Here is a 16492-nt window from a genome sequence, read left to right as displayed (position 1 = left end):
TTCAAAATGCTGACACGCTGAGCTCAAAAGGTTCGCCATCACTGCAGTAAACCATACTTGGACAGACTCTTGAACATTTGCTAAGCCTATAAAAACAAAATAATGTATATGTTGTAAATTCATTCTCTGTCAAGTTCAAGGAATGTCTAGAGAAGGTACCTTTTGGATTTTCCTAAAAGTTGTTAGAAAAGTTGTGAGCAGAAGAAATTTTTCCAGTAACTGTCTTTTAAGATATAGAATTTAGCTTTTTGAATTGTTACAGACCAGTTCAAAGGACCTATGTTATTAAAAGGTATAAGGAAATTATAAATAAAAAGACAGCAAATTCTTACTCTGAAGCAATCGAAAGAGGAAATAAATGTTTTGGTTTGTTTTTGTTTTTTGGATGAACCATGCATACAAAGAAGAGTGTCTACCTATTGAGCCGACATGCTAAAGCAGTGGGGATTTTCTATGGAAGCTTGATCTGAATGTTCTTTGAAAAATAGTCTAAAAAAACTGATTTCCCCTCTCTGAGATCAACACCACCGCCATTCATCTGTGTGGAGGGCAGGATTCAGAGATACCAGATGTATCAGGAGGGTCAGGGCCACTCTGAGACTCCATGGTTTGCTAGGAGAGCTCTCAGGATCCAGCAAATAGTTGTATTTATTGCTAGGATTTACTACAGCAAAAGACACATACACGGTGAAATCCAGAAAGAGAAAGGCACATGGGGCAAAATCTGGAAGAAACCAGACCCAAGCTTCCTAGAGCCCCCTCTTCCAGTGGAGTCAGGAAGGATGCACTAGTAATCAGTTGTGACAACACATGTGAAATGTGTTCACCAGGGAGACATTCTACCTGGGAAGCCTATTGCAGAATCAGTGCTTACATGAGTTACCCAAAATAGTCAAACATAGAAACAGAGAGTAGAATGGTGGTTGCTAGGGGTTGGGGGTCGGGGAGATGGGGAATTGCTATTCAGTGGGCATGTAGGATGAATAAGCTCTAGAGGTCCGCTATACAACACTGGCCTATAGTTAACATTACTATATTGTTCACTGGAGGATTTTCCAAGAGGGTAGACTTCATAACACAGTGAAAAACAATAAAAAATACAAAAAATAAAAATAGATGCCATATAAAGGTCACCCTTTTAAACAGGCTTTTTAAAAGGTAACAGTCTCAGGCGTGATGTTAACTTTCCTGCACAGCAGGTTTATCTTAGAATCATTACCTTCTTTTCTCTACATTTGAAGAAGTTATAACTAAAATAAATAAAAAGCTAATTTAATCCTGTGATGAATTCAATTAATTTTGGTATCTTAAAAAATGTGGTAGCTAAATATGATTTCTCACGTGCCCTTAAAAGAAAATGATGTAGTATATTCACTATATCTCTATGTAACTGGGCAATGTGTATAATTAAAAATATCAAGTAAAAGCTAAGCTTATTTAATTAAATTTAAATGTGTTGTTGAAAACAAATAAATCGTCTCCAAGTGCCAAGGAACTTAGAGCTTCAGAATTGTCTGTATGATAGTACTTTTGTTAGTTCCAACTTTGTTTCCTTCTTAATCAAGAACCTAATAATTGCCTGGCTAGTGTTGCTCAGTGGTTGAGTGTCAACCCAAGAACCAAGAGGTCATGGGTTTGATTCCCAGTCTGGGCACATACCCGGGTTGTGAGCTCAATCCAACATCCCCAGTGGGGGATGTATAGGAGACAGCCCATCAATGGTTCTCTCTCAACATTGTCTCTATCCCCCTCCCTTCCTCTCTCTCTAAAAATCAATAAAAACATTTCTAAAAATCTAAGAATCAAGTGTTAGCAAAATTGTGTTTATCATTTGCTAACTTATTCAATACTTTGGAGGAGAGAATTTGTGTCCTAGAGAGATGAAACAAGAATACTTTTCTAGGCAGCCAGGAGAAACTATGGGTGAGGGTGGCCAATCAACAAAAACAAGGACTCAGGATGTACTAAAAGGATTGCTGTTATCTTAGAAAGCAAAAAAAAAAAAAATTATTTGTAAATTGAGTATTTGAGAAATAGAAAGTTTAGGAGTATAATTTTCTGGAATTCCTAAACTTTAAAAGGGAGATAGAAGGTAAAAGTAGGGGTTATATCCTGTAGCCATTTCCCTTAACTAAGAACCACGAATTCCTTCAAAGCTATCAAAAATAACCAGTGGGACATTTAGCGAGAGTTGTCTACAGCCCAGATCCACATTATTAAAGGTTAGCGTGCCCCCAGGTCCCATTGTCAACCTACACAGAGACACTGGCAATTGCAGATCTTTAATAAGAAAGGAGACTTTTCATGGGCTTTGGATTTATTTTTTCTTACTTTATTAAGATCATAACTTTTTGCTCTTTCTTCTGGTGCATCAGTACATCAGACACTAGCTCTTTCAAGTGTCACACGGTGGTTTAGAGACTTGCGCCATCCCTTCAGGAAACCTCAATGTGGCCCCGATTGTAATTGGTTTCTGCAGGGAACTTTGGCCTGCAACGACGAGTGTTATGAAAGGCAATTATTAGCTTCCTTATGAAATGCTTGGGTCACAAGACTGAATTCAAGAGGGCTTTTTAACATCAGCCCATCCATAATTATACTTAAGGTTTTTCCCAAGCAATATGAATGTGTTCAGATGTACACTATTCAACAATTGTCTCTGAATATGACTAAGGCCTTAAGTTGTGTGTGTTGTGATTTGACAACCTTTAGAAACGTTCAATGATCACAAAGCAGAACTGTAAGAGTTGGGGTGCTGAGAACCTTCAATTCATGTGCCAGTTAGGGTTCCAGGTAGAGTAAGATCACTCAGGCTTTATGGCCATTTATTGACTCTCACTGAAGTAAGAGGGACATCCATTAACGGCATTAAATGTAATGAACTTGGCAGTGAAGCAATTTGGAATGTCAGAGCTTTCTATATTTGTCTCCTAAGTAGTTTTCTATACATTTACATTTTAAAAAAAACTTTTATGAAGGTATAATTTGCAAGCAGTAAAATCTGCAAATTTTAAGTATACATCTAGATCAACTTTTACATATTTATACACTCATGTAATTAATTGCCACCCAATCTCCTAACTTCTATCACTAAAGATTAGTTTTACCTCCTTTTAAACATTATATAAATGGGATCATATAAATATGTGGTCCTTCTGTCTGGCTTCTATTATTCAAAATGTTTTGGATATTTATTCATGTTGGGCTATGTATCAGTTGCTTGTTCTTTTTTATTATAGCATAGTATTCCATTATATGAATATATCATAATTTATTTATCCATGCTCATTGATGGATATTTGGGTTGTTTCTAGTTTGGGGCTATTATGAATAAAGTCAGTGTACACATTGCTATACATGTCTTTATGTGGACATATGCACTCATTCATCTTGGTTATATTCTTAGAAGTGTAATTTCTGATTCAAAGGTAAGAAAATATTTTTATTACTGCCCAACAATTTTGCGTCAGAGTTATAGTTGTTCTGTACCCTCACCAATACTGGGCATTCTCAGCGTTTTTCATTTTAGCTATTCTGGTGAATGTATGGTGATATCTTACTATGGTTTTAAGTTATATTATCCTGATGAATAGTGATATTGTTCATCTAATATGCTTATTAAACATTTGCCTATCTTCTTTTGTGCTATACCATTTAAATATTTGTCCAGCTTTTCTTTTGCTTATTGATGTCTGGGAATGTTTATATATTCTCTTTGTTAGATATATGCATTGTAAAATGAATATTTTCTCTCAGAACATGACTTGCATTTTTACTTCATTTACTTTTAGTATGGTGGTAATCTCAGCCACCATCAGTGTGTGTGTGTGTGTGTGTGTGTGTGTGTGTTGTGTCTGTGTATGTGCAAAAGGAAAAGTGTCAGAGTGAAAGGTCAGTGAGAGATACGAGAGAGGATAAGAGAATGGCAATAAAATTAGGTGGTAGAAAAGAGAAGGATAAGCAGAGAGAGGGGGAAACAGTGAAAAGAAAAGAGTAAAGTGTTCATGTGGAGAAAAAATATAAAGGGTATATATAGACACAGATTGATAAAGGAAAAAGAGTTGATAAGAATGACACTTAACCTACAGGACAATTTCATTTAGAGACAAGGACAGTTGATACCTTGAATATTGAATGGTATCAAATAGGACTACCAGGTGCTAAGGGGAATGACAAAGAAAAGTGAGAACGAAATGACAATATGTTCGTTGGCAGATAGCAGAGTACAAGGGTCTTAAGAGTGGGGACTTCCGCCCTAACCGGTTTGGCTCAGTGGCTAGAGCGTCGGACTGTGGATTGAAGGGTCCCAGGTTCGATTCTGGTCAAGGGCATGTACCTTGGTTGCGGGCACATCCCCAGTGGGGAGTGTGCAGGAGGCAGCTGATTGATGTTTCTCTCTCATCGATGTTTCTCTCTCATCGATGTTTCTAACTCTCTATCTCTCTCCCTTCCTCTCTGTAATAAATCAATAAAATATATTTTTAAAAAAAGAGTGGGGACTCTGAATTTGAGTGCTGCCTCACCACTTACTGGCTATATGACCTTGGGAAAGTTACTTAACCACCCTCAGTTCCTATGTCTTCAAGGGCTAAAATATGAATAATGGGAGTATCCACTTTTACCTCATGGACTTGTTGGGAAGATAAAGCACTTAGCTCTGTTTTGGGCATACTGTAGGTACTTAATATATAACAACCACAACCACTTTAATACTATGCTTATAAGGGAAAATACTGTAACAAATCATGTTTGTTTTTATTGAATTTATTAGTTTCCTTATTGGAATCATCTTCAGAGATCCTCTACTGTCTCTAAATCTTCTATCTCTAGTAGATTTAGGAGTCAACCAGAAATTTGTTCCTGGTTCAGAAATCTAAGGTTATTATGGACTTGTCACATTTGTGTTAAGAAATCTGTATCTCACTTTGACTTCTGTCTACAGACATCCCCTGCTTTCATGTGTTGTTCCATTATGTTTAGAATGAGAATGGAGGACCTCTCTACTCTTACTTCCTCCTTGCTCTACTTCTGTTAACAGCCCTTATTGGATTCTGCTTAGTTCCCGTTCAGAATCCTGAGGGGGAATTAGTAGCTCCTTTTTATACCAACTCTAACAAAGTTTACTTTCCTCAGGTGGTCCATGTATGTGCCCAGGATATTCTGAGGAGGGTTTAGCTTGCCACACATGTGGAAATGGCTCCCTGCACACAGATGGGAGCAGAGAGAGGATGGGGGGGGGGGTGATATGAAATCCCTCTAGCTGTGTTTCACTATTGCATCAGCTATAATGAAATGACAGCCAAGGAGCAAGTTGTCCCCTGGTGACATGATGACACACCTCTGGATGATGTATATTCAAGGACCTGTGTGAGTAGTGAATATTATAAATACTTTCTCATCACTAGTGTCCTATTACTTATCTGAAGAGTGCACTATGTACATTTGTGTTACTATGTCCTATTTTATATAATAAAAGCATAATATGCAAATTTTCCCCTCGAGGGGCGGTGCCAGCTGGCCAACCTCCTGCGTTCCCTCCTCCCCTCTCCTGTCTGTCAGACCCCACCCATGCACGAATTCATGCACCGGGCCTCTAGTAAAAAAATAAAATGAAAATAATGTAAAGGAAGAAACAATCACTCTTTGGAATAAAATAACTCCCAAACATAGGGAAAGGATTACTTTAGTCAAATAAGACTTCACTTTACAAGAATCTTCCAGGAATATTTCATTGAGTTATATGTCATTCTCAGAGGAGCTGGTCCCTGATGCGGGTTAGACATTAGATTCCCAGATCAACCACCCATTACCTAGTGTTCTTGAGTATACACAGTACATTAGAGTGAACATAAAAGTGGTGATTTTCAACATTATGTTACCAAATAAAAATCCAAACAGAAAATAAAGGAAAGGAAAACAGAAGTTTCATTAAAGCAGACATGCCTGATCTTTCATATTTGATTTTTGTAACTTAAGAAAGTATTAACAGTATTCAAATATTTCATAATGGCCATATTTGGGATATAAGGATTTATGAAGCTAAAGTGTTCTATTTCACAGTGTATCCATGGGACTTGCACCTTCATATTGGGTATGCACTCAAGTTTCAAAAGATTTATCTGATAAGTTCTCCTAGAAAAGCATGTGGAAGATCTATAAGCCACCAGGCAAAGCTTTCCAAATTGGAAATGGGCAAACCTAATTGTGATTGTGAAATAATATTCTTGAGCTAGATTTGGCTTTTAAAATCATCACTGTGAAGAAACTGGAAAGAAATATTTCCAATAATCTTGAAGGTATATGCTACATAAAAGAAACTGGATTTCTCTGACGTTGACTCATTTAAATGCAATTTATTGACATAGTGTTTGTTGAAACTTCCCCCCAAAAACTGCAAAACTTTTGTTTCTAAAGCTTTTACTCTGATTTCATCAATCTAGTTTTATTTTTTGCTTTGAAATTTGCAGATCAAAATTAGACTCCAGGAGTAATGGAACACTTCATCTTTACTATGTGTTCTCTTAACACATGACATCTTATTTCCAGAATTCATGGAACCAATCTAAAGTAAACAGCTAAATAATGCTGACTGCTTTATGATATTTGTCATGCCCTAAATTTACAAAAGGATAAGGTACTTATTAAACTCCAATTTCTTTTTCAGACAACTGTAGTTTCTTTTCATTTTTGTAGTACTTTCTGGCATCCTTATTAAGAATATCCCAAATGGACTGATACAATATTGCAGCATTTTACTCTCTGTCTGTGTGTCAGTAAAGTAACACCAGGCTCCATGTTCTTAAAAACATTAACAAGAGTGGCAGCCTGTGCACTTACCATGCCAGAGCATCTGGTACCTGTTTCCAAATATTTCTTATGCCAACGTTACTTATTTAATAGCATATATTAGTTGGGGACTTCATATTTTCCTAAAACTGAATCCTCTGAAGCATTTAGTTTGCTATGAAAGGGGAATCAAAGAACATGATGCCATGGCTTAGTGCAGAACTGAAAAAAAAGCACTTTAATTATTTCCATCAGGAAGTCATAATTTTTCAGCTCTCCAGGTAGCTTCACCCCCTTGCCCCTGCCATCCAACCACTGCCTCGTTTGACCATTCTTATGTAACCCAGCATTACTCATCACTGAAGTGTGTAGGGACAGTTTACACTTATTTAAAAGTCATGTTCTTCTGTCTTGCAATAATATTGTGTTTATGGAAAAAAGTAGATGAAATCATTTTGATGGAATGGTTTTTATTTAATTAATATGTGCTACATAAATATATATGCTGATTCAAACTTAATATTGACCAAAGTGTATTACTTGGAGGAATCTGAAACAAGAAAATTGTGTTCAACCGAAATTCAGGAAAGAATGAAGTTATTAAACTCCCCCACCCCTCCCAAATGAGCACTGCAGGATGGCAACGAGATTTCTTTAAAATAAAACTATATACAGAAAAGGCAGTATAGAAAAAATGTATAACTTCCTGTGTGAAACTTTTTTTTTTTTTTGCTTTTGCTGAAAATCCTGGCTAGTTGGTTAGATTCTTTTATTAAATTTATCAAACCTATTTATCTCATTTGCTTAGACTCTTCAATCCAATTGAAGAATTAGATGGAGCCAGGCATTTTTAGACTTGTTCTATTCTGTGGAATGTAATCAAAATAGTATGCTATATAGTTGTTGTTTTATGTCATTCATTTAACATATCTGGATTGAGGATTTTTTGTTGTTGTTGTTTCTTTGTTTGTTTGTTTTATAACCAATATGTGAAGCTTTGGAATATTCTCCAGTAGTGTGAGCAGCCAAGGCACAGGCACCAAGAAGTTTGATCGATCCCAAATTGCAAACTCAGGGTACAATGTAAGAAAAATTGGGAAAGAGATTTGATAACATAGTAAAAGAAGTGATGAATTGTGGCAATTAAGCTTGGCATAAAAATGAGTGAATATAAAAAGGTACAGACATAAAATGGGCTCAAGGTCTTTAGAAGTCTCTATGATATCAAGCCAGTGAAAGCAGAATAGCTGAACACACTGAAAGACAGGAGGTTATATTTGGAGGCGACAACAAGAGCAGCGCCCCCTCCAGTGCACTGCGGGGAAGAGAGGTTCCCAACAAAGAGCCAAGTGTGAAAGAAGGCTGGGTGTAGGGTGACTGCTCAGTGTCCAGGCTGAGGATGAATGCAAGTCCATTTACCATGGGCCAAGTGTTGCAAGAAGACTTAACTGAAAAATGTCAGAGGGGTGACAGTGGGGGTGTGGACAGGGCAGAGAAATCATAGAGCAATGTCGAGATAAGGAACCGGAAGAACACAGAAGAGAGGGATAACTATCACAGGAGGTTCTCTGAGGCATAATCATTATAGCTGCATTCCAAAACATTTTCCAGAATTGGTCTACCTGTCCTCTCGGATGGATTCAGGGAGAGGGAAGTGGAACCTAGTCAGTAGGTTTTTCAGAAAGGCCATGAGGGTTGTCCTAGTCCAAATAAGTAGATCCACAATGATATTCCTTGGTTCTTAGTCTATTGGAAACAGCAGCAGCTTCTGGTGTTTGGTGAATTCTGTATCTTTTAAGTTCCTCAGCTGTGTCCTACATTTATTAAAGTCTGTGGACTATGGGGAAGGATCTGATGTTTTGCAATGCCCACTATTTTTTCAGTCAGAGTATAATTCTATTTTAAATAACTTTTTTGTTTTTAACTCTAATTATTTTGCCAATTGTAAAAACAACTTAGGTATTTTAAGTTAGCATATGTAGTTTTTTAAAAGAATTTCCTTTGTTAGAAATGATCATTGTCTTAAACAATCATACTTTCTTAAATATTCTTACATACCATTTCTGGGATTCAAATGTTAACCCAGTTTGTCATGCTGCTAATTGTAGCTGTAAAGTCTCGAATGAAATTGAATTCTATGTAGACAAATTCTATTTGTAGAAAGCTTTCTTCCAGAATGGGGCTACTAATGTGGCCCTAGGGCATATGATCTTAAGGCATATGGTTTTTCACTTAACTTGGATGTAGCATATTATTTGCAGACTTTATCTTTCAGCAAACTGTGTTCATGCTAATTTTTTTTTTCTCTTTTTTTCTTTCTTTTTTTTTTTTAAATATATTTTATTGAGTTTTTACAGAGAGGAAAGGAGAGAGATAGAGAGTTAGAAACATCGATGAGAGAGAAACATCAATCAGCTGCCTTCTGCACACTCCCCACTGGGGATGTGCCCGCAACCAAGGTACATGCCCTTGACCGGAATCGAACCTGGGACCTTTCAGTCCGCAGGCCGACGCTCTATCCACTGAGCCAAACCGGTTTCGGCGATGCTAATTTGAATTTAAAACTACTTGGTAGAGTTGCATTGTTGAGACCTGAGACTAAACATTTTCATATGATAACTCTGCAAACACAATTTTTATTCTGGTCACTTCTGTGACTTTGTGGGGGTCATTTTGTTTTGTTTAGCTTTAATCCTCACTATCTGAACTAAATATTTGTGACTAGAATTTAGCAACTGTGGAGTACATCATATTTGTAAAATGCCTTGGCAAAAGATATTAATTATATTCTACTGAGGCCCAAGTAGAGAGAGCTTCTTTTGTCATAAGAAGAAACGTAAAGTTTAATTAATTTTCAAAGGATTACTACAACAAATAAAGACCAGAACTCAAATCTTATTTTGATTTATAATATCTGGTATGTTTTGTTCAATATCCACTGGGGAAAAAAACTGAGGTGAGGGTTAATTTTTTAAGTTTAATTTTTTAAGGATTTAAGTTTATTAAGTGTTTCTATAAAATTTACCCATAAGTAAAAGACATACTTTTCAGTTGGCAAACAGTGAATGGATGATAATAAAAATTCACATTCATGGACCATTATCTAGTCATTAAGATGATCATTATGATAACTATATGGAAATACTAAAGTACTTCAAGCCTTTTGGGAAGAAAAGCAAAATCCATGAGTATATCCATATTAAAGTTACAGCACTGCAAAAATATATGCCTGCATGTGGCTAAGAGCTGGAAAGCAATATGAAAATAATTAGATGTTTTTCCATAATAGTATTGTGCTTATTTTTCCCTCTCATCTGGATTTCTATTAATGAGGATATGTTTGTCCACTCAGTAAAACTACCTAAAAATTACATCTATGATTTACTTTCAGTTTCACTTATCCAAGATTCTATTGAGCTTTTGGAATATGATAGACATTGTTTTAGGTGCTGAGAATATATTTATGAATAGGTAAAAATAAAATTAACAGTATTTTGTTTATCACATGTAACTCAATAGAAATTATGTGAGGGGGGAATAGTTGGGTCTTTCAGAGATCTGATCATCTTGGGCAACTATGCCTCTGTTGGCAGCGGACTTGCCCGAGAGGTCACCAGCAGAACCTATTGATCAAGCAACTATAAATATTAGTTTCACTGAAATAAAGAACACCACCTTTAAACTTAAATAATTTCTTAAGTCAGAAGTAAAGAAAATGTATTTATAAGGTTGTAGAGCCTGATCTTGCTAGATACAAAAATGGTTTGGATTGAGAAGAATTTAAGGACCTAGTAGCTTTGGATTAATGGGGTCTTAAAGTGAAGTAAGGGTCTTAAGGCGAGCCTTGATGAACAGGCCGTTAGTTGGTTTGGTTTGTCAGTTTGCAACACTGTTCTGTTTGGGAGGAATCTCTGGGTAGGAGGTAGGAGAGAGGGTTCAGCCCTCCACTATGAAAGCTACAGGGGGCAGATATCCCCTTCCCACACCTTCTGGCAGTTAGACCTCAGCATGGTCAATCTGATGCTCCCAGCTAGGACCTTGAATCTTGAGGAGATGGCTCAGACCCACCATCACATGGGTCACTATTGAGTGGAAACATTAGTGGCATGATAGATGTGGTTTCTGGCAGTGTGACCAGGGGTGGTACCTGCCCATGTGGTGAGCAGCAGGGTCCTAGGCAGACTGATCTATGGTTTCCTGCTGGCTGCTCATGCCTCCATGGGATCCTGCTCAAGTCTGGTTCTTCAAGCTCTCTCTCCATTGACTTGTATTTCACATTCTTTTGACCCGTTCTACTTCCTAATTTAGTTCGTAAGTATTTATTTCTGTTGTTTGTTTAAGTACAAAGCCCTTAATGAATTTAGTGTGAGGATCTACCATTCTAGAAAACAAAGTAAGGAAGGCCTCTGATTGTTTGAGAACTTTAATTGTAAAATCAGTAGTAAAAATTAGTAAGGAGGAACCAAAGGGAAAAATTGAATTTTCATTTCCATGGATTCTTTTCGCATAAAAGGTTAACAAAAAGGAGAGTGGTGGAGATTAGAGTCTCTTGAGATGTCCCTGGCAAAGTTTGTCAAGCTCCTAGGAAGGAGGCGAGGACTGGGCTTTCTTGTAATTACTTCCTTTTGACTGTTCAAGCATTACAATGGACTCCTAATGAGAATGGTTCCCAGAGCTATTAATTAAGTGTATTTTAATTACAAAACCCACATCTTTATTCTCTGGAGAATATTCTTCCTTTATAAGTACTATTTTATTTCTTTATTTCTCTCTCTCTTCCTCCCTCCCATCTCTGCCCCTCTCTCTCTTTTAAAATAAGTTGGTTTTTTTTTTCCTGAAGGAAAATTAGCTCTGATTGTTGTTAGTTTACTGAGAAAGACCTCCCTTTGAATATGAAAACATATGTCTATGTAAATATTCCTTATATCTAGTACTAACTTTATCAGAGATGGTTCCTGATATAAAATTTTGATGACAATTGTGAAGAAAGATGAGAAAATGTCGATTAAATGTATGTTATAGGTGTCCTTGTCCTTTAGAAGTTATTTATTTTTGTTGTTGTTGTTTGTGTGTATGTGTGCACATATATGCAATGTACTTCAGAAGAAATATCTCATGAGCATAATTTCCAAAACCTACTCAATCTGCAAGGCCAACTCCTGGCAGAGAGGACATAGGCATGTCACCTTAGCATTCTCAGAATGCCCTGAGTGTACTGATTTTCTTCTTGGTACCCTGTTTCTACTTAATACATTAACTTATTTATATGCACAGCTTTTAGCCTCATTTATAAGTATACTAGAGGCCCGGTGCACAAAAATTTGTGCACTCGGGGAGGGGGGGTAGGGTCTCTCAGCCCGGCCTGTGCCCTCTCACAGTCTGGGACCCCTCAGGGGATGACCACCTACTGGCTTAGGCCCGCTTGCCAGGGGATTGGGCCTAAGATGGCAATCAGACATCCCTCTGGCAGCCCGGCAGCCCTTGGGGATGTCCACTTGCCAGCGGGGAGCAGGCCTAAACTGCAGTCGACATCCTTAGCGCTGCTGAGGAGGCAGGAGAGGCTCCCACCACCACCGCTGTACTGGCAGCCATCAGCCTGGCTTGTGGCTGAGCAGAGCTCCTCCCATGTGGGAGCGCACTGACCACCAGAGGGCAGCTCCTGCATTGAGCATCTACCCCCTGGTGGTCAGTGTGTGTCATAGTGACCAGTCATTCCCAGTCTTTCTGCTGTTAGGATCAGTTTGCATATTACCCTTTTGCTATATAGGATAGAGGCCTGGTGCACGGGTGGGGGCCAGCTGGTTTGCCCTGAAGAGTGTCCCAGATCAGGGTGGGGGTCCCGCTTGGGTGCCTGGCCAGCCTGGATGAGGGGATGATGGCTGTTTGCAGCTGGTCACACCCCCTTCAAGGTGGGGGTTCCCACTGGGGTGCCTGGCCAGTCTGGGTGAGGGGCTGAGGGCCGTTTTCAGGCTGGCGGGCGACTGAAGCTCCCTACCTCTCCTTTTTTTCTTTTTTTTTTTTATTCTGGGATTTATTTACCTTCTATGGCTGTCACTGGAGCTGAGAGTCGGCTTTAGCTCTGAGGCTCGGCTCCAGCTCTGAGGCTGTGGCTGGCTGAAAGCAGGTATCTGGGTTTGTTTAGCTTCTATAATTGAAACATTGTTGCCATCACTGCCGCTCTAAGCTCTGAGGTCCGGCTGGCTGAAAGCAGGTTTCTGGAGTTTGTTTAGCTTCTATAATTGCAACATTGTTTCTTAGAGTGCAGCTCAGAGGCCAGCAGAGGCAGGCGGGGAACCTTGGCTTCCTCCATCACTGGAGCAAGAAAGCCTCCTGTTCGTTTCAGCTGCCTGCTGCCGGCCGCCATCTTGATTTGCAGTTAATTTGCATATCTCCCTGATTAGCCAATGGGAAGGGTAGCAAAGTTACGGTTAATTACCATGTTTCTCTATTATTAGATAGGATACTTCAGAATTTGTGTTCTTCCCTCATATTCCCTTCTATAAAATATCTGTTCTTTATGCAGTCTCTTCTAGTCAAGTAGAAAGGATTTAATAAGGCCATTCTTCACAAGACAGGAATCATTTCAATTAACTTAATGCTTTTTCCAATGTTAATAGTGGAATTGTGAGGAATGGCTAAATATTTGAATTTCTCCAGTTCTTAAGAATATCAAAGCATATCAGTACTATTTCTTATAGCTGAGAAAAATTGGTTGGTTTAACAAAAATTTGCAATTGGAATAGTTTAGAAATAGATTCTAGCATTGGCAATAACAATGTTGAGGAAATTACTATATATTAAGAATGGTGCTTATTTTTTTCTTCTTGATGAACATAGAACTTCTATGTCATTTATCTTCCATCTCAAAATTTTGATATTAAATTTGAGGGATAAAGAATAATATATTACCACATGCCAGACCCTATATTAGCATTGGATATGTTTTATTTTTTTATACAACAACCATACCATTATTAATACCATTATTAATTTTCTTTTCTGGATGAAAAAACCTGAACCCTGGAGAAGGTAAATACCTTCCCCAATGTCACTGAGAACCAATATATAAACAAAGATCTGAATATCCTTGGTCTTAACCAAGATATTCCAGAATGTCAAATCTGAGATTCACTATACTTCTATATTTTATCCAAATTTTGACAACTGCCAATCCTATCCAATAAAAGAGAAACATGGTAATTAGTGTACACCTGCTACCCTTCCCATTGGCTAATCAGTGAGATATGCAAATTAACTGCCAGCCAAGATGGCGGCCGGCAGCCAGGCAGCTTGAAGCTAACATGAGACTTGTTTGCTTCAGTGATGGAGGAAACCAACGTTCCCTGCTTGCCTTGCCGGCCTCTGAGCTTGCAGTTTGAAATTTTGTTACAAATATAGAAGCTAAATAAAACCCCAGAAACCTGCTTTCAGCCCGCCGGGATCTCAGAGCTGGAGTTGATACAGTGTTTCAATTATAGAACCCAAACAAACCAGATACCTGCTTTCAGCAGCAGAGGCCTCAGAGCTGGAGCCAGAGCTAAAGCTGGCCCAGAATAAAAAAGAGAAAAAGAAAAAAAGGAGCAGTTGGGAGCTTCAGTCACCCACCAGCCTGAAAACAGCCCTCAGCCCCTCACCCAGACTGGCCAGGCACCCTAGTGGGGACCCCCACCCTGAAGGGTGTGTGACCAGATGCAATCATCCCCTCACCCAGGCTGGCCAGGCACCCAGTGGGGACCCCCACCCTGATCCAGGACACCCTTCAGAGCAAACCAGCTGGCCCCCAGCCGTACACCAGGCCTCTATCCTATAAAAGGGTAATATGCCTCCCAGCACTGGGATCAGCAGAGGCCTCCCAGCACCGAGATCAGTGTGACAGGGGGCAGCGCCCAAACCCCCTGATTGCCCTGCGGCTCAGTGTGTGACAGGGGGCAGGGCCACAACCTCCCTATCCACCCTGCTCTGTTCGCGACAGGGGAAGGTGCCCCAACCCCCTGATCAGCCCTGCTCTGTACCTGATAGTGGGGAGCTCCTCAACCTCCTGATCGCCCTGTGTCTCTGTGTGTGACAGGGTGTGGTGCCCCAAACCCCTGATCGGCCCTGCTCTGTGGGTGATAGAGGGCGGCGCCCCAACCCCCCCCCCCCCCCCCACAGGCTCTGCTCTGTGTGTGATGGGGTAGAGCCATAACCTCCCATCGGCCCTGCCCTGAGTGTGACAGTGGCGGCACCCCAACCCCCTGATCGGCCCTGCTCTGTGGGTGATAGAGGGTGGTGCCCCAACCCCCTGATCCGCCCTGCTCTGTGAGTGACAGGGGGGAGCTCCCCAACACCCTGATCATCCCTGCTCTTTGTGTGACAGGGAGGAGCTCCCCAACCCCCTGATCGACCCTGCTCTGTGCGTGACAGGGTACAGAGCCCCAACACCCCTGATTGGCCCTGCTCTGTGCGTGACAGGGGGTGGCGCCACAACCTCCCCATCGACCCTGCTTTGAGTGTGACAGGGGGCAGTGCCCCAACCCCCCAATTGGCCCTACCCTGAGCATGACTGAGGGTGGCATCGCAACCTCCCGATCCGCTCTGCTCTGTGCATGACAGGGGGTGGTGCCCCAACTCTCCAGTCAGCCCTGCTCTGAGCCGGACCAGGGGCTGCACCTAGGGATTGGGCCTGCCCTCTGCCACCCGGGAGCAGGCCTAAGCCAGCAGGTCGTTATCTCCTGAGGGGTCCCAGACTGCGAGAGGGCACAGGCCGGGCTGAGGGACCCCCTCCCCCCCCCCCCCCCCCCCCAAGTGAACAAATTTTTGTGCACTGGGCCTCTAATGATAGATAAAAGCCATCATATAACTTCACTCTTTCCTTGAGGACACCTTAACTTTCTTTGATATCTGCCCCAAATCACTCCCCTGTTTTTAAAGAAGGTCCTACTAACATCTACAATGATCTGAAACAATGACACGAGGTGAAGATTATTATGTCAAATAACCTTTACCTGGTATGAAAGGGATAGGAGGTCACTAGGATTCCCGGGGCATTTGAGATCCTGAGAAAACTCCAGGTCAGCTTTCCATAAAGATCCCCCCCGTCTGGAACCTAGTTCATCAACAGAAAGTTCTATCTTTAGTGCTAGATGGCCTTAGATTTTTTGGTCTGAAGGAGTTAATGCACCAGGAATAAATATAAAAGATCTGTCCTAGGAATACCTTAAACATGATAAAAATCAGCCTTAACAATGGTCAGTTAGATTTCATTGTTATAAATTCCCACTGTTAACTGAAACCCTTACCCATTCAATATAATGTATCATCATGTAACACCAAGTTCTGTTATTAAACTGCCACACATCATTGCTTTAATAAGTTGAAAACTCTTATTTTTAGTGTAGCGACTTTTTACATAACTTTAATTAGAGCCTATTAATTGATGGAAAACCAAAATCAGATGACACTGGCAAAATATAAAATTAGCATTAATTGGAATATTTGTACCATTTATTTTATTGAAAGGAAATTTTTATCCTGGAAAATAACTGACTACTTTGATTACCCTCACATCAACATAAAGTTGTTTTTGGGTGGCTTCTAATTTGCATTTAAATTGTCCCATGGCAGCATTTTTTAAGCATAAGCAAACAAATAATTTTTGAGTAACATAGACCTATACACCTGAGGGAGAAATATATCATCTGTAAAATTTAAAAATATGGGTTTTAGT

At 39.8% G+C, this 16492-nt stretch overlaps 1 protein-coding gene across 1 annotated transcript in view; it reads left to right on the top strand.

Annotated features, from left to right (window-relative positions):
- PDE4D (phosphodiesterase 4D) overlaps nucleotides 1–16492 on the top strand; it is a 1246395-nt gene that overhangs the window by 395699 nt on the left and 834204 nt on the right. The gene's annotated exons all lie outside the window — the stretch shown is intronic.

The sequence above is a fragment of the Myotis myotis genome, unplaced genomic scaffold (assembly GCF_014108235.1).
Source record: "Myotis myotis isolate mMyoMyo1 unplaced genomic scaffold, mMyoMyo1.p scaffold_m19_p_5, whole genome shotgun sequence".
Classification (NCBI taxonomy): domain Eukaryota; kingdom Metazoa; phylum Chordata; class Mammalia; order Chiroptera; family Vespertilionidae; genus Myotis; species Myotis myotis.
Note: the sequence above shows the minus strand (reverse complement) of the source record. Positions and strands in the feature narration are given on the sequence as shown.